This window comes from Castanea sativa, chromosome 6, assembly GCF_040712315.1.
Source record: "Castanea sativa cultivar Marrone di Chiusa Pesio chromosome 6, ASM4071231v1".
Taxonomy (NCBI): domain Eukaryota; kingdom Viridiplantae; phylum Streptophyta; class Magnoliopsida; order Fagales; family Fagaceae; genus Castanea; species Castanea sativa.
Window position 1 is genome coordinate 36,020,230 of NC_134018.1, and position 20,167 is coordinate 36,040,396.

At 34.5% G+C, this 20,167-nt stretch overlaps 1 pseudogene; it reads right to left on the reverse strand.

The window, feature by feature from the left end:
* Nucleotides 1–326: 326 nt before the first annotated feature.
* LOC142639869 (xanthohumol 4-O-methyltransferase-like) lies at nt 327–6,105 on the reverse strand (annotated as a pseudogene).
* Nucleotides 6,106–20,167: the final 14,062 nt, after the last annotated feature.

Here is a 20,167-nt window from a genome sequence, read left to right on the forward strand (position 1 = left end):
TCAATTTTAAAGTTTAAACTAATTGTTTCCTAAATATGTTTAAACTAATTAGAATTTACAACCTTTTTAGATAAAGCAACGCAACACAACACTAAACAAATTCAAATAAATTGGGTTTGATCTTCTATAGAGAAATTCTAATTAAATTAGTTATATTATTTTCCAAAAGTTTTGTAATTAAAATTTTTATTCTTTAATACTTATTAATATAATATATTTTTATTGATACTTATTAAAATAAAATAAAAATTACCAAACTTCCTCATTTATTGCATAAGATAAAACTACTAAGATTACTATAATAAAAACACTACATTGTAATCAAATCACTTAGGGTACGCTTCAATAATGGATGGTAAAGCTGGAATTTTGATGAGATTGCAGCGAGGAAAGCCTGCTCCTTCCAATAGTTTTTTCCACTCAAGTTCAGTCCTTTCCCTACCACCTGAGGTGTGTGCAAGCATAAGCAAATCGAATACAAAGCCTGTGTCATCAAATAGACCATCACCATCTGGCTGTAGCACAATACCTACAATAATGACCTTTTCAGTCTCTTTCGGTATTGCTTTTCCGTAATTTTTCAAAATCTTAACAGAATTTTCGTCGCTCCAATCATGTAGGATCCACTGCATTATTGTTGAGAAGGGCAATGTCATTAATTTTTAAATATGACTTATTTGTCCACATTATAGTGAGTTTGGAGTTTGGGAAAAAAAAATATTTAATTTACACATTAATTATAAAAAGGATAAGGTTTCAAGTAAAATGTACTTTGAAACATTAGCCATATTTTCTACTCATTATACTTGTAAATATTTTTTCCTTTTTTTTAAGGGGTTCATAACACGAGGCAGCAATTTCGACCCAATATGATATTCCAAAAACTTGAGGTTTAAAGAAAGAGTAAACATAATCTTTTTATTTATTTAAATAATTCGATAGGTATAATAGAGAAGGGAAATTTTAACCTTTGTCATTTTCGTTGGTAACATCAAGTGGTGCTAGTTAAGTTAGAAGATTCTTGATAGTAAAATTAATCATTTAATCATTATTCTAACACTACTCCTCACAAATAGATCGAAAGTTATTTTCTATGTGTCTCTGATAATAATTAGGATCTAATTGAGATTTTTAACCTTTTAATTAGGAGTTAGAGAAAAGGGTACAAAGTACAAGCATAAGTCAAACTGATTGTTAACTAGCTGGCTCCAAAACCTATCAATTGATACTGAAATTTTAGTTGTTATGAAATGGGTGACTTTACGGTTATACCGGATTAAGCGAGAACTGGCCATCAATCCGGGTTTTTAAACATAAAAAACAAGAACTCTTTGTTTTGCAGCAAACTGTTTGAACCCCGATCAAACTGTCTGGTTTGTGGAATCGGGCATGGGTTTTCTGGTTTTCTTCCCCACATAATATTGCTAAAAATCTCTGCCTTTCATCTCATTTGTCAACCACATCACTAGATTTCACCGTTTAATGAAAGACCAAGAGAGGGGAGGGAGAGAGAGAAAGGCGAGAGTGATAGAGATTAGAGAGAATGAAGTAATATAGTAATGGAAAATGGAGAGCAAACTTACACTAGCATTAGATTTCCTGGAATAGAAGTTGAATCATGCATTTTTGAAGAGATGTTTTGTAGGCATTCTTGGAGCTAACCAAAACGAAGAAAGAGAAGAGAAAGGAACAAAGTATCAGACTATTAGGAAGACTAGAATAGAAAAGATAGAAAGCTAAAGAGATCATTTTGAATTGACAGCGAGGATGAAGTTTTGAATGCGAGAATATTGGGATTTGTTAATTGATAAGACTAGAGAGAACAGTTTATAAAATAAAATAAAATAAAATAAAACTAGAGAGAATAAGGCAAGACAGGGGAACACATGAATGAGATAAGAATGAGAAGAAAAAATATTGGGGAGTGGGGCCGGGTAGAGAAAATGAATGAAAATTGAAAACAAGTAAAAGGAAGTTAAAAAATTCATTATGTTGTCCAAATTTTAAAAAATATAAGACATATTTTTTCATTTTTGTAATAAATTACAAAAAATATAATCTTTTCTTTAATTAAAATACATTTAACCTCTTTTATATTATTTTAATTAAAATTGTTAAATTTCTTTACATGTATTTTATTATTTTTATATTAAGAAATTATTAAAATAATTATTACGTCATTACGGTCCAATCTTGATCTAACCTCGGTCGGACTTCAAAAACCTTGAACCTTTCTTCTTTACGGTTCATTGAACAGTCTGGGTCTGAAAACCATGGTAAAACCTTCTCTCCGAGACAAAAAGATTAGTGTTGATGATGCTGGTTATCCGCTTCAAATTTGTGGTAGATATAATAACGTGAAGGTTTTGGTTTTAGTAAATGCTAAAGAGTTGATTTGATCATCCAAATTTCTTCAAGCCTAACATAGACTTCCACTCACTTGAAGTATTGGTTCTCTCTCTCTCTCTCTCTCTCTCTCTCTCTCTCTCTCTCTCTCTCTCTCTCTCTCTCTCTCTCTCTCTCTCTCTCTCTCTCTCTCTCTCTCTCAAATGACCAATACTCACCCAAAGTATTGGCTTATTCTAACATATTGCGAGATTTTATCGAACTATACATTCTAGTTTCTAAGCACTTTATCCTAGATGCATGCTAGACTCACTGTGAGTCAAAATATCATGCAAAAGTCTTATAACTTAATTAACAATTTTTTTGTGATTTATCATGGACAGCAATCATTCAAGCAAAGAGCCTTATAACCTAATTAACATTTTTTTATTCGAATAAAGACATCTAAGGTTCAAGTCTCTCATCACTCAATTATTGAATTGTAATATATATATATATAAAAACACACACGCACACACACACAATTATCATGCAAGTTTTAATTTTCCTTAGTGAGCAAAGGAAAACGACAATAAAAAAAATGGCTTATCAAAAGAAGAAGAAAAGACATGAATCTCTTATGCATTCGAGTAATACTAGGGACAATAACTTTGTGCCAACATGGTGAGTTGTGATTGGTAAGAGTGTGTCCCCACATGGCCCATTGACACACCTTATCAATCACAACTCGCCATGTGAAGAGTTGTGGTATAAAATTGTGCCAAAGTTGGTGTCCCACCATTACTCTAGGAAAATTTTTAGGTACTCCCAGAGCACAGAGAAATAGTGTTTCCTCTTCTCACATTCATGGTGGAATCCACCATGAATTTAATAAGTGAACCCTACCATGAATGTGAGAAGAAAAAACATAATTTTTCGTACTCCAAAAATACTTGAGAATTATTCGTTACTCTATACATATACGTACCTTCATGAAAATTGAGTCAACATTTGGAATGGCGTGAAACATGTCACCTCCAACGTGTGTGATTCCATCATAAATGGGTGTCATAGCAGCAGCATGTGGTAGATGAAAGTTGATACCTTTGATGTGTGGATAGGATTTCTCAATCTCAGCTAGCCCACTACTAGTCCCACCTCCCACGTCCACCAATGATTCCACAGAGTCAAACCCATGTTTATACTCAGAGAGAATAGTATTCATCCCAACACTAGCAGTACAAGCCATGGCATCATTGAACAACTTGTTGAATTTAGGATTTTCAAAAGCAAAGTCCCAAATCTCACGCCCATTAATCTTCTCAAAGCATATGCCACCGTCTTTGATACAGTGGCTAAGAGCACTCACTATAAGGATTTTAAAATAACTCAAAAGTTATTTTAGAGTTATTCTAGCATCTCAACCACACAAAAAAGGCCCTACAACAAAGTTGCTATAGCAAAAAGTTATAGTTATATTTTAGTTTCGTGCTACAGTAAGCTGTTATCAATAACAGCTCAATGTAGTAGGAAGGTAAACATTTAAAAACATTTTTTTTATTCCTCCTCTCTCATTTTTTTTTTTCATTTCTTCCTCCCTCTCTCCTCTCTCACTTCTCTGTTATCTAGGTTTGATTGTGCTCTGGTTCGTGCGTCTATGAGATCGTGGGTCTATGCTCCGGTTGTGGATCGTGGGTCGTGAATCGTGGATTCGTGATATGGGTTCATGGGTCTGTGCTCCAGTTGTGATATGGGTTTTTGTTGGTTATGCTCTAGTGGGTTTTTGTTGGTTGTGGTGGTCAAATTTGTGGATTTGGCCATGCTCGATGGCATTGCCATCAGTTTGGCCATGGGTCATGGGTGTCACTGTCGGTTCGGCCATGGGCCATGTGTCGTGGTTGTGGTGCTGGGTAGCGATGGTGGTTCGATGGTCGGTTGTACTTGTGTCGTGGGTTGCCGTCTGACTTGTGGTGCTGGGTTGGTTATGCTGTGGGTTATGGTCTGAATTTTAGGTTCAGTGGTTAGTTGTGCTATGGTTTGAGGCGGAGAGAGGATGAGAGGGAGAAGAGGAGCCACAGTGTGCCGTGGGTTGAGGCTGTGGGTTTATGCAAGCTTGTGGTGGTTGGTTGTGGAGGAGGTGAGTGTTGGGGTGTGGCCTTTGGGTTTGTGAATGTGGTGAGTGACATTGTGACAAAAAGGGAGAGAAAAATGATTTTAAAAAATGAATAGTTTTTAGCTGATGTGAAAAATAAAAGCTTTGATGTTAGTTATATTGTGAAGTAAGATGTTAAAATAGATAAAGTAGCTTTTTAGATTGTCAAATGCAAAAAAAAAAAAAAATTATCTCTTTTACTATGAATGGTCTAAGAGCATCCGCAACCCATAATCCTATCCTATTCCATTTTACCATCCCAAAAAGTTAATTTATCAATTATACAATACCATTTTACAATTCTCCAGCATCCCAACTTTTATTTTACAATATAACACATTAAAATAATATTTGTCCACAATAAAATAATATATCCAAAACCCAAATAAAAACAAAAACCCAAAATCCAAAACAACTTTGCAACCACCTGCTACCACCACCACCATGAAGAACATACCCAAATGGTTGTTTTTCTTAAAATCCCAAATTAGTAAGCAACTGGCGCACGATCACACCGTACGTCAAGGTAAACAGCTCTGCTCATTACCGCCGGAGGTCGGTTCTTTGGCCTCTAGCAGTGCGGTTCCTGGACTCGGTTCGATGCGGTGCATCAGTAGATCGACATTCACAGCCACAAATTGATACCCACAACCACAGATCGACACCCTTAAATCCAAAAAAAGCAGGTCAACAATCATACATCCAAATATCTACACCCACAAATTGAAACCTAGTAACCCACAAAGATCAAAACCCATAAAACACAGAAAACTTAATTGAGAGTTGAAGCATATGAGTGTTGGGTAACGAAGATCCGAGTTTGAGGAGAGAGAAGAGATCGATGGTGGCGGCGGTTTGGGTTTGGTGAGAAAATGGATCGGTTCGGTGGCTTGGTCAGGTGGTTTGCAGTGGGGCCTGTGACAGTGGGTCCAGCCATGGTGGCTTGGTGATGGCGTTCATGTCCACCATGGTTTTGGGTCCGAAGAGGAGATAACAAACAAGAGAGAAGAAGACAAGAGAGAGAGGGAAATGAAAGAAAGAGAAAGGAAGAGAGAGAAGAATCAGATAATATAATAATAATTTTTTATTATACAATCTTGCTACAGTAGCATCCTAGAAATAGGATGGTACCGTAGCAGTATTGTAAAATTTTTTACAATTGGCACGTTTGGCAAGTTGGGCTGGACCAACATTTTAAGCCTGGAATGGTAAAATATATCAAGATATCCCATATACCATTTGGGCTGCGAATGCTTTAATAGTTTGCCAGGGAGTCATTAGCCTAGGATGGGTCTCCATGAGTAGCATAGGAGCTAGGCTCATCTATGAATCTTGCAATAGCTATCTTGATGGGTCATGCCATACTTAGTGTCTCCACCTTCTGATGGGTGATGTTCGGTGAAGATCTTTCTGCGTACTAGCAATCTCATGATGCGTTTGAGGTAGCTGACATTTGGAGAGAGTACATCAGGAATATCAGCTACTATCTATGATAATGTAATTGGACAACCATGCATGTTTATAATGTCAGCTATGCGGAGCTCCACTGTACATTTCACTGCCATGGAGTTCCATATATCAGCTTGTGCTTGTAGCTCTGCCCCAGCTTCCTTTGGCACCACTTCCTCTCTCTCTTTTTTCTTTTTCTCTCTCTCTCTCTCTCTCTCTCTCTCTCTCTCTCTCTCTCTCTCATGTAATGTGAAATGGAACCTTAAGGCCTTAAGGGGGTGAAGGTGGGTATAATTTGCTGAATGAGTGAAAGTAGGAGAGGTTTAGACGAAGTTTGTTAATCAATTTTTCTACAACCACAAAACAAAGTAATTAAAATTTTATTTGACACGTGTATAAGTTGTGTCAAAATATGTTGCAAGAATGTGTTGTTAAACTTTTCCTTTGTCAAGGGTACTCCTAGATCCTATAAAATAGAGATACGATCCTATAGATTCGATTATCTTCAACTAGGCTAGGAAACATCTATCAGGGAAGGCGCAAGAGCGAGCCATCAAGTTTATTAATGAAATTACTGCTTTAGACGATGATAAAGATATTTCAAACTTCTCAGATTCAAGCAATGATGATTTCCAAAAATTCCTACCTATGAAGATTAGACGTTGTTGTTAATGTCTAGACATTCTGTGTAAGACGTAGTGTTGTTGTCAATGTCTGACAATGATGATTATGTACGTTCAACTAAAGTATGGAGTGCATTAATGAATGATATGTGAGTCCCACCACCTATGGACGCATATTAACAAATAATAGATAGGGAGACCAGCATACAATCTCGTCTATTGTAACCACTTTTATTGTTTTTGCATTGTTGATTTGTTAATAAAAGCCTTCTAGAGTTATCAACATGACCATAAATGCTACTTATTATTATTATTATTATTATTATTATTATTATTATTATTATTATTATTATTATTATTATTATTATTATTATTTTTGCATCATATTCTTATAATTATGTGTTATCCTTCATTTCACTAACCATCTTATAGCAATCTAAGAAAAATAAGGTATATAGTTGATTACTTCTTGCTATGCTAAAGATTCTCATTCTCTTGTGATTAAAATTTACTACAACAAACAGCCGAAATCACACCAATGTACTCACCTAACACTCATTCAACCAAAAAAAAAATTAGTACAATATCAAATGAAAATACCATTGCCATAAAATTTTGGTATGGGTTTTTTACCTGAGGTGATAGAAATTTCAGTTCAGTCTGGAAGCAGCTGTAGATCTATGGAGTAGCAGTGGAATTCAGTTCAAACTGAAAGGAAGACAGTTTGAATGGGAGCAGATGTAATGCTATAACACGAGTATAACTCGATTTTGTACAAGTCGATTTTGCTTTATAACTCGATAATTTTATAGTCAATTATATAACCAAATTTTATAGTAATCGAGATATCTATGGATTCAAAAAAATGAAAATGCCACGTTGGCAAGGTAGTGTGGAAAAAAACTCGTACAAACTCGATTATAATATCATCGAGTTTTACAAAGAACTCGATTATCGTAATGTCGAGTTTTAAAACAGGGCATATCTCTATATAGTTTGAGAAAATGGGCAAAATGCTGTAAAGTTTTGCAAAAAGGGGTTAAACCCCATTTTGGCTGTCATATATTTTGTAAGAAGATCTCTGTTTTTTCAATGGAAATCAAGAGAGTTTCATTTTAATAGAAATCAGGATCTCTATTTTCTTTTTGGACAGAGTCTGCTCCACTAGAAATTACTTATGTCCTTTGAGCTAATTTACTAGCATTTCAAATAACTAGCATGTCCGGTTTGTTTCTTAAAAAAAAAAAATATAGAGTTTCATTTCATAGTTAAAAATTGATTTTCTAAAGCTAACAATATAGTAAATATACTGAATACTATGTCATTTAAAATTTTAAATGATGTACCACTCTTTATGCCCCTTATTTGAAATATTTAATTTGAATTCACGCCTAAATTGGAATTCTCATAGAAATAGATATTAATCCGGTATTCTTTATTATGTAGGAGTAATGGTTTAACTTAACCAATCATGTTATATTTATTTTATTTTTTTGAATCCAAATCCAAACTTTATTAATCCTCATAAATTGTCAAAATACAAAGCTTCCAAAGCCACCGGAGGGGAGTCCTCCAGCCATACAATTTCATCGTCAATATTGTTTGCAAAACAGGCTAGAGAATGAGCAACAGAGTTGGCCGTACGGCTCAAACAGCTCCCTGTGAGATTACTTATCCCTGCTGCCATACACTTGACATCAACATACAGGTGTCCCAGCCGAGAATATGCAGTCCCCGAACTTAAGATGGCATTCATGACCACAGTATTGTCTCCCTCCACAAGTATATCTATGAACCCCGTGTCCACTACAAACTCTAATGCTTTTCTGCATGCGAGAAGTTCAGCCTTACTATCAGCGACAGTTGGTCCTCTAACTGAGAATGATGCCATAACTTCCCCTCTCTCATTCCAGATTATAGCTCCAAATCCCGACGCTGGAATTTCCTGGAAAATAGCTGCATCGAAGTTAAGTTTGAACCGGTGTCCAGGCGATGGTACCCATCTCGAACTCTTCTCCACCACATTCGGTACAGCTAGGTGGTCCTGGGATGCTCTGTTTTCCTTCAGAAAAACAGAGGCGCGCTTCACTAGTTGAGACGGATCTTGTATAGCCCCTCCTGTTCTAACCATATTTTGCTGTGTCCATAACATCCAAGCTTTATTTCACATGCAAACAGTGATATTAGATTGCTTAGATAGTTTAGGATTCTTTGCTTTTATGGAATTCGGTTAATGTTAAGAATTACCTAAGAATGAAATTTGGAAACTAAGTTAATAAAGCCAAATCATGGGTGTAGTACTAGTGCTAGAGCAATTAGATTTATGTTGACTGCTATAATTCCTGTTTTACTTAGCTAACTGAAATAAAGCACGGAAAATTATTATATACTCTCGGACTGTCATAAATGCGTACTCTCTCCTCTCACATGAATGGTGGGTCTCACTAATTAAATTTATAGTGAGACCCACTATTCATGTGAGAGAGGGGGACTACGCATTTATGGTACTCCGAAAGTACTTAATAATTTCCATAAAGCACTAGGTAGAAAGCAACTCACTCACTAACATATCATTACAGATCTTCATATTGCCCCCCCTTAAAATGGAGTCCAAATCTTCTGTTCCACTTTTCCTGCTCCACTCTATACTCCATCAATAAAAACTTGCCACTTGTTCACCTAATTAATTAAATACTACTATTAATTAATAACGGTAGCATTAATAAGTCAATAATGATAGTATTTAATTAATTAGGTGAACACGTGACAAATTTTTATTAATGGAGTATAGAGTGAAACAGGAAAAGTGGGACAAAAGATTTGAACTCCTTAAAATGAGTCTAAATATTCTATCCCATTTTTCCTGTTCTACTATATACTCTACAAATAAAAATATGTCACATGTCCATCTATTTTATTAAATGCTAAATTTATGACTTCTATTATTTCAATTTCCTAAAATAAATAAATAAACAACCCGTCATATTTAGGTAATTGAGATAATAGAAACATAAATTGAGCATTTAATAAATTAGATGGACATATGACATGTTTTTATTTGTGGGGTATATAGTGGAGTAGAAAGAGTGTGATAGAAGATTTGGATTCCCTTAAAACACATTGCCCACAAGGTGAGGAAATTGGTTTTGAGAAGTCTGTGAATTCTACAAAGTTTCACCTTCTGGTGAGAAGCCATGCCAACTGAACTAGGACTTCAGTAACTGTCATGCTCCTAAGCTGGTGTGACCTCTCCTACTACGTACATAGCAGCTGGTTAAGGCGAGAGGATACCAACTTGGTCCATTTCTGGAAGAGTAGGTTAATTAAGAAGTCAAATGCTGGCCTAGGTTAATAATTTACAAAACTCTTTGCAAAGTATGTACTTATTTAAGATCCATTATGTTTATACTAATTACAATATATATATATATATATATATATATATATGTGTGTGTGTGTGTGTGTAAAAATGTCTGTGTCACTAAATTTATTCAACTTGCTACTATTCTAAATTCTGACTAAACAAAATATGAATTTATCATATGTGTAAAAGATATTTTAAATAAATAGTAGATGATTTTAAGACACGTAGATTTTATGAACTATCATATAATAGGTGAGATATTCCTCCAATTTTAAAAAAAACCTTTGTACATTTTTTTTTTTGAAAAAGGATCATTCATATTTGGCCGACTCTACTCTCCCTTACTCCCCTTCCCTCATTCTCAATCCAAACATGCCATTTGAGTCCCTTAAATAGTAGTATAAAGTATAGATATATACAAAATTGTATTTTTTATAAAGTACAATTTTAACCCTTTTTTCTTATCATTTCAATTAAGATAAAATATAAAACAAATTATCAATATATTTTTTCTTATCTTTATCTTTTCCCGCCAAAAAAACATAAACAGTATAACTATCGTTTCATATTTGTCATAATTTATAATTTATATATTTTTTTCATTATTTATTTAGAGGAAGAATTTTTTTTTTTTTTTAAGGACTTGGTAGTTCACATTCAAATCTAAAGGATAGAATGAGAAAAATAAATAATTCATTGAAGATTCCTGGGAATAAACCAAATATTATCATCTCACATTTCTAAGAATCTTATTAGATTCCCAATTAAACCAAACATAGGAATAGCTATATTCATAGGTATCGAGATTGCAAGGAATCACAATCCCAAGAATCTGGATGCTAAGAGTAATGTAAATTCTCATGTACCAAACGTCACATAGTGTATGCCTTAATAACTATAACATTTTTAACAACTTATTAAAAGAATATGTAATATAGATAACAATTTATTTGTTAAACTTTTTTGTTCATTACATAGGTTATCAACTATAGTGACATTACAATAACAACAACTACATTATAATCATCTCATTTCCGTTTGGGAGTTTATAAGGGAATGAAATGGAATGAAATGTATTTGAGTAAGGGAAAGGAATAGAAAAGAATGGAATGGAATTGTGTAACCTTGATTGGATGTTTTAAAATAAAGGAATGGAAATGAATGAAAATGAATGGAATGTAAGTAATCTTGTTTGGGAGCAACGTGGAGGGAATGGAATGGAATCATTTTATGACAATATTACTATTAGACCCATATTTTAAAATAAAGGGTATATAGGGGTATTTTGGAAGTTTTAGCCAAAAAATCATTAAATCTAATTTTATTCCCTCCTATTCCTCCTAATTTCGGGAGGAATGAAAATTTGAGGTTTTAAGGGAATAGAGAGGAATGAGTGTTCCCTCTTACCAATTTCATTTCCCCCCACTTAAACTTCCAAACAAGGGAATGGGCTTTCTATTTCCTCCATTAAAACTCTCAAACAAAGGTAGGGAAGAATATTCTAAAATTATTCTTTTCATTCCATTCCATTCCATTCCCTCCTCCCAAACGAGGTCTTAGGGAACACCTTAATAATGGATGGTGAAGCTGGAATTTTGATGACATTGTAGCGTGTGAGGAAAGCCTCCTGCTTCCAATACTTTCTTCCACTCGAGTTCAGTCCTTTTCTTGCCCCTTGAGATGTGTTCAATCATAAGCAAATCAAATGATATACCTGTGTCATCAAATATAGCATTACCCTCTGGCTATAGCAAAACATCTACAATAATAACTTTTTCAGTCTCTTTTGGAATTGCTTTTCCACAATTTTTCAAAATCTTAACACAACTTTCATCATCCCAATAATGAATGATAATGATATACCTATGTCACCAAATATAGCAGTACCCTCTGGCTGCAGCACAACATCTACAATAATAACTTTTTCAGTCTCTTTCAGAATTGCTTTTTGGCAATTTTTGAAAATCTTGACACAACATTCATCGTCCCAATCATGCATGATCCACTGCATGATTCAAAAGTGGCAATGTCACAATTAAGGGTCGTCAATGGGCCGGGTCAGGCCGGCCTAACCCATTTTTACTTGGCCCATGGGCACAATAGGCTGGGTATAATGGACTATTAACTAGTTAACGGTCCGGGTCGGGCTGAGCCGAAAGAGAAAACCCCAACCCGTGACCTTGCCTATGGGCAATGCCCATTTTGTCTTTAACGAGCTGGGCTAACGGGTTGGACCTAATGGGCTACCCATGGGTTTGTGTTAGCATATTATTTTATTATTTTTATAAGGAAAGAATCAATTTTTTATAAGGGAATAATCAATCTATTTTTTAAAAGGAAAGAATTAAAGAATTTAATACTTAATTACAATTTTTTTTTTTACAGTCAATTCTATATAATTTTTTGTTTTGTTGACAAAAACCTATTTAATTTTTTTTATTAAGGCTTTAAATATTTTTTTTTATTATCAACATTCATCGTCCCAATCATGCATGATCCACTGCATGATTCAAAAGTGGCAATGTCACAATTAAGGGTCGTCAATGGGCCGGGTCAGGCCGGCCTAACCCATTTTTACTTGGCCCATGGGCACAATAGGCTGGGTATAATGGACTATTAACTAGTTAACGGTCCGAGTCGGGCTGAGCCGAAAGAGAAAACCCCAACCCGTGACCTTGCCTATGGGCAATGCCCATTTTGTCTTTAACGAGCTGGGCTAACAGGTTGGACCTAATGGGCTACCCATGGGTTTGTGTTAGCATATTATTTTATTATTTTTATAAGGAAAGAATCAATTTTTTATAAGGGAATAATCAATCTATTTTTTAAAAGGAAAGAATTAAAGAATTTAATACTTAATTACAATTTTTTTTTTTACAGTCAATTCTATATAATTTTTTGTTTTGTTGACAAAAACCTATTTAATTTTTTTTATTAAGGCTTTAAATATTTTTTCTTTTTATCTTTAATAAAAAAAAATGTCAAATGATTAATTCAAATTTGCTAGACTACTAAATCTTTAACACTAATAGAGCACGGTGTGGTAGGGCAAGGGTATATTGTCATCCTAGTTATTAACTCTTAATAGGCACAAAGTTATCAATCCTATTCTGATCACTATTCCAGTTTATCTATTGAAACGAGATATTTTGATATCAGTCTATTTTGATATCATTTTAACAATAAAGTTATTACATATAAAATAAATATACCTAAGTTTTCATTACATAATACTAGCTTGTAATCCTATGCATATGCATGGATGCGCTTAAATATATATATAATAACATGCATAATATAATTCATATATGTGTGTGTGTGTGTATATATATATATATATATATTTTAAATACTATTGATAGTCATTTTTAAATTTTGTGAACTCTTTAAAAACTTTTGTAAGGATTATATTAGGTATAAAATGTAAATTGTCCATTTTTTTTAATTATTGTGAAGCACTTTATTTTTTTACAATTCATTTATTCTAGACTCTTTGATTTTTGTACTTTATAACTCACTTGGATGAATATTTATGATATGGTCCCACATTTGATTCTAAAATTAAGAAATAAAACTCTTTAAGAATAAATAATTTATGACACAACGCAAAATTGGAAGTCTAATTTGGAATTCTCTCAGCTTCACATATATATATATATATATATATATATATATATATAGATAATACCATATCAAATTATTAATTTAAAATAATGTACATTCTTAATATCATCTACATAACTGACATCACTTTTTTACCCATCAAAAGCTTGTCATGTAGAATTTGTTATAAAATTATTATAGACATAAAGTTACTCATAAAATTAGCCAACATAACAACAAAAATATTCCAAACGACAACCATATTAGGCCAAACAACCACAAAACATTTAATAAAAAATCCCATTTTAGGCATTTCAAAAACAAAAAACAAAAACAAAAAAAATCCTTTAATAATTCAATGATTACATCAACCCATTCCGATAAAAAAAATCTCTAATTTTCTATTGAAGTTTTTTTAATGGCTATCCTAAATTAATAATAATAATCCTAATGCCACCACCAGCACCAACAACAATAATGGCTTAAAGAAAAGAAAACAAAAATGATAGGCCAAGAAAGTATTGACCTCTTGTGATAAATAAACCAATTAATTAGCCAAGTTAATTCATTAATTCAATTAACATGTAATACGCGTGGTAGCACACACAAATCACCAACTAAGTTAAATGCAACGGAAAATGAAGTTGACACAGTAATTTGTTTACGAATGGGGAAAATCTCCAAGGCAAAAACCTTACTGGGTGATTTTAAGGTCACCACTCCTAAGAATTCACTATTATCACAACAAGCGGTTACAAGTAAAGAAATCCCAGTACCTTATATCAACCTACAGTTGAACCCTTACCCCAATACACAATTGGACGTGTTCTGTAGTGACAATCTCTCATTTTCAATGCACGGCTCCTAGTACTTGACTAACCAATTGATGCACGGATCCAAGTATATGACTAACCACAAACTTGAGAATGATATTGGCTAAAAATTTCTTCAATTCATCAACACGATGAAGATCTCGAAACTCCTTGGTTACAAAACCATACGGTGTACAAACGCAGCAACTTCTTCAAGAGAAAGATGAATTAGGGCAAATTGTCTCCAGTCATAATATGCTTGCAACAACAAGTGCAACAACCTTATGACGGCCATTCAAATAATCCTTATATATGTTTAGGGTTGTGAGAAAAGAAAGCCTAAACACATACATATGAATATGCGTGAAATCATATTTGAAAAAATGATTTTCGTAAATCTCAATAAATAGGTTATCTGTCGAGCAGCTGTCGAGCATCGGGCTAAAACTGCCTTTTAAACCTCAATAGATGCTATCTGTCGAGCTAGCTATCGAGTTTTAAAATATAACACTTCTTCACTTGTTTCTAGAAAAGATTTGCATGGCTTTAACTCTTGACTTGAACAACATGTTTCTTGAAGACTTAAACTATTCTAGATCTACCCAATTATAAGTAAAGTGTGTTTTGTCAAAGGATTGGCCAATTCTAAATGACATATGTTCTTAACATAATTCACATATGTCCTAACAATCTCCCCCTTTGGTAATTTGTGACAAAACCACAACAAACTAATAAACATATGAAAGAAGTCATAAATCACTCAATTCATACTCACTTGTTGAATACAATAAAATCTATCCTAACACAAACTCTTGAAAAACTTTACAAGAAGCGAGTTCATGGCAAGAAAGACTTTGACAACCTGTATTTTTGAAACACCCAAACAAAACTCATCACGGCATCTTAGTGTGAAATAGAAATAAAAGATTGCATACAATAAATAAGTGAAACTATAATAACAACCTCAATATATATAACAATAAGAGTAAAAGGTTTGCTATCACAATGTAAGAACAATGTATCTAAAACAGAAAGAAAAGAAAAGATACAAAAAGTCCTCACTACATCCCTAAAAAAAAAAACACTCCCCCTAACAAAAATATCTCCTATACTAACTTATCCCTGAAGTACATGACTACTCTCATACCCAAAACTACTCCCCCTTTTTATCATGAATGACAAAGGGTAAGTGACTGAGAAGCAGTCATCTCATCGTCACCAGAAGAGCTAGAAGCCTCATCCTCATTAGCTGTTAGGATTAGTGCCCTTAAATCCTATTGTATAATGTTATGTATGATATTATGTATGCCATGATGTATGACTTAATATTGTGATTAATAAAGTTATTTTATTATTATCTAAATAATGTTAATATGAATATGGGACATTATCATATAGTCCATGAGATGCATTGTATGTGATTTATGTGAAAAGTCACAGAAGATGTAAATCACAAATTCTTTGTAAACTTAGAATTTATAGTTCGTAGTCGGTGATGAAATTGGGCATTTCATCTGCGAAGACTATAATGTATCAACTAAGACGATTTGTCTTGATCATAGAATTGGAGACTTCTAGTTGATATGTTGATATGTTTTAAGAGTTAAGACATATTAAACAGGACTGCTGTGAGATTTATTATTCTCCTAACGACTGTCAAATGAATAATAAATCTCACGACTTCAATTTGCATGAACTCTTAATCCTGAGAGAATAATGAACCTGATCATGAGGTGTAGGTTGCTTTGATGTATCAGGAGTGAGATCTAAAGTGACGGTCAAAACCTCAGTATGTTGGGCAGTCACATTTAGTGTTGATGGAACATATATTCTCAAGATGGAATTCATAGTCTCTTGATGGAGATATAAAATATTCCATTGAGATAAGTTTAATGGGTTCAGTTATTCAGAGAGTTAGGCCTAACTACTTTAGTAAGAAATTACTAAAGTATATATTTATGAAATTGGATTCCATAAATATATAATAAATAACTTTAAATAATTAAACCGGGTACTCAAAGATAAGATGAAGTAATTTACAAAGTGGCAGTCTACATTTTTGACTTTGTGTTACTACGAATATTTTATGAAGGGGTTGCATGTATAATAAAATCTTGGGATATAATTTATTAATAAGGCCTAGAGTGCAATTATATTTTTATAGTGGTATTAAATATAATTAATGGTAACTTTGGACTTGTCAAGAGTTGACGGAAAAGCCCAAGGCCCATTAGAGCTAGTGTCTTATTGGTCCATTTTGGTCCCACTCCAAGCCACACACTAAAGCCCAATTGGAAAGGCCCATTAGGCCAGCCCAATTAGATAATCAGTTAGTTATAAAGGGAGAAACATATAGAATTTTTATAAGTGGAATAAAAAAACGGTGTGTGAGAAAGTATGAGACACACTTTCATTCTCCCTTTGAAAACTGATTGAGAGACCACACATCTTGGACGTAAAGTGGAATTGGAGTGAAGATTAAAAGTGTTCCCAAGTGCTTCTAATCTTTGTTTTGAATTTCCCCACACCAAGGTACGCCATCTTGTTCTTAATTTCTGAAATTTACATAGTGCACGTTATCAATCATGAATGAAATAGATCCTTGTTTGTTGCTTCCGCTATGTGTTTTGTATGAGATACAAAACCAGAATTTTTCCTTCATTAGCATCACCATTAGAGTCACCACCATCGTCCTCATCCTCAAAAGCCTTTGGAGAAAGAGAGGGAGACTTGACAAAGCCACCAGGGTAAGCCTTTTGTCGTGCAATACGACTGACACGGGTGTTCACCTGACACAACTCATCACTAAGAGTGTCAAGGTGAGCATCCATGGTTAAAACTGCACCATGGCCGCCTTGAGGGTCACACCACCCACAGAAGAAGAAGGGGTGGATGAAGATGGAGCAAAAGAAGTCGGAGGAGTCTCCGTCTCGGTCCGTGGCCGCTTCGGTCGAAGTTGGGCCTCGCTCGATCTAATGGTCGTCACATCAATGGCACACATGACAGGCAAGTGATCAGACTCGGGATAAGAGACAGACACATGGTGAAATATCCGTGTGATAGTAGAAGGGAAAATAAGCTTATCATGGGTCTCAGTATCTTTATAGACATCTATAAGGGAGAGTATGAAGTGAGAGGGAAAGTCTATGGTAAGCCTCTCAAGGAGGGCCTTAAAAATTGAGCACGAGGCTCAATAATCAAATTATAGTAAGACAAGGGATGTAAAATAAATGTCATCACCATATTGAGGAACCTCGGACCTTTAGCAAAGGCTGAGCAAGGGGTGTTTTAACGGTCACCCCAAGATGAAGGTGTCTCACAGAATAGAGACATAAGCTCGTCTTTAAACACAGTCTTAAGAAGACGGCAGCCGGGGTAGTCAGGATGTGCTACCCTCGGAATGTGTAGCACCTCGGATATAAGATCTAGAGTGACTACAATGAACGTACCTCGAACGTGAGTGATGAAATAAGGTTCAGAATAATCAAATCCGTGCATATTGGAGAAAAACTCCTGTATGATCACGGAGGGACAAGTGACTGGGATGTCACAAAGGGACTCCCAACACCTACTTTAGATGATAGTGGGAAGGTCAAATCGGAAAAATCCGAAAAGATGACTTAGCGTTCCGGATGAATGCTGCATCGAGAAAAGTTCTCCGAAAAGTCCTTATGGGCTTTATCATCACGGAACTTGACATGAGAGGGGGTAGGATCAACAGAGGAAGAAGATGATGCACCAGAACGAAAAGAGTTCTAGGACGGAGTAGACTTGAGCTTAGGTGCCATTGCGTAGACTACCCGAGAGAGAGAGACGCAGAAAAGTACCAAACATAGTTAATATCAATAAGAAGGAATGAAATGGTACGTATGCATGAAAAATGCATGAACGTGTGACATGCAACAATAAAAACATCATGGGCTCAGCCCAATCCAATCCTACCAGCACACATGAGTTCAACATAGTAAGCACACATCTATAAGGCATGAAACATTATTAAAATGAAAATGTGATGCAATGCATGAGCATATGGGATCATTTAAGCAAAACCTATCCCAAAAATTTTGCAAAAACCTCATCATTTCTGAAAAACCCCAAAATTTTTCAAAAACCCCAAAAACCTAGATCTATATGAATGAAATGCATAAAAAAGAGTAAAAACAAGATCATACCAAAGATAGGAAGATCAATCTAGGTGGAAGATCCACTGGGTAAGAGGTTTAGAGAGAGAGAAAAGTGTTTGGGGAGGTGAAGGGTCAAAAACTATTGAGAAAGATCGGAGAAAATGAGAGAAAAAAAATCGCACTAAGCTATATATAGAAAACACAAAACTCGATGGATCAAGAGGTGTCGAGAAGCTATCGAGCACTAAATCCCAACAGATGAAGCTATCGAGGTGCTATCGAGAGCTGTCCAATGCAAAGTGACCTCGATGGATCGAACTGCTATCGAGCAGACATAAACTTTCTTGATGGATTGAGAATCTGTCGAGAAGCTATCGAGACAGATTCTCAAAAACTTTGATGGATCGATATTGTGATAATAGCTGTTGAGAAAGAAAGATCAAGAGGCTCGATAGATAGCTTAGCTATCGAGAAACTGTCAAGATGAGCAAAAATAGTTTTTCAAAGAAGAGAAAAACACAAAAATGAATGCAATCAAGCATGCTACTCAACCACAGATCCAATCAACATTTAAGCTCTCAAAAACATCTCTCAACAAGAAAAATGACAGGCATTAAGATCCAAAACACACACACACACACACACACTAAACAAGTCTAACTAATTTTATATTTCAAAAACAAGACAAGACAGTTTAGTGAGCATACATTAACACATGTATCTCTTGTGATTGCCAAGTCACATTGTACTTGCACATGTATCAAAAGTAGTAAAGAATATTGCGTATTGTGTGTGAAAAATATCGCAAGATTGCATAAGTGTCTACATGTTATGACAATTTGAGATATGAGAAAATCAGTTTAACTCACACATAATCATAACTGCTTGATGGGGACTATTACCTTCGAGGTACATCCTATAACTCTCACATCTCCTAGAAGACACGCTTGCAATCATATATAAAGCATTTTGATTCTTTTTGCTTTTATTTTTCTTTGCATATTTTCTTTTAAGCATACCATACATGGGTATATAAGAGAGAGAGAGAGAGAGAGAGAGAGAGAGAAGAAATTCCCAATGATGTTAAGCTTTTGGCATTGCACTTTTGCTATGCCGAAGCATACAGATGTCATTTCATGATTGGCAGGCAACAATTGTGAGATGGTTATTTATGCCTTTCTCTTAGGATTTTTATTCCTTCCTGTCAAAAAGAGTGATACGAGTGTTAAGTACAAAAGATTACTTAATCTTATTCATCACAAACATGAGCCACAAAGCTCACTTGCTTAGTCTTTATGCACAACTAAGCAAGTGAGCTTTGTGGCTCATAGAGATGCTCGTCTAAGCTACAAAAGAAACAAAGTTTAGAAAACTTTGTTTCAATGGTCATCTAAGGTACATAAGTACCAATGTACATAAAGCACACGCTGTTTTTATTTTTATTTTTTATTTTTCAACTTTTTTTTTATGAAAAAAAATAAAATAAAGCAAAACTGAAAACAAGCAAACAAAAACATGTTAAACAAAGCAAATGATAAAACTAGACTGGCTCAAAACAAGAAAGCAAAACACATAAGTAATGCATAATCAAAAAGAGAGGGAGGGAGAAAAGTGACTAAATCACTTAGAGCCTTTTTCCTTCGACACCTTGGAAGAACCTTTCCGTTTAGCAAACCCTTGTCTGGGGGTGAGGGGGAAGAATTGAAATCATTTAA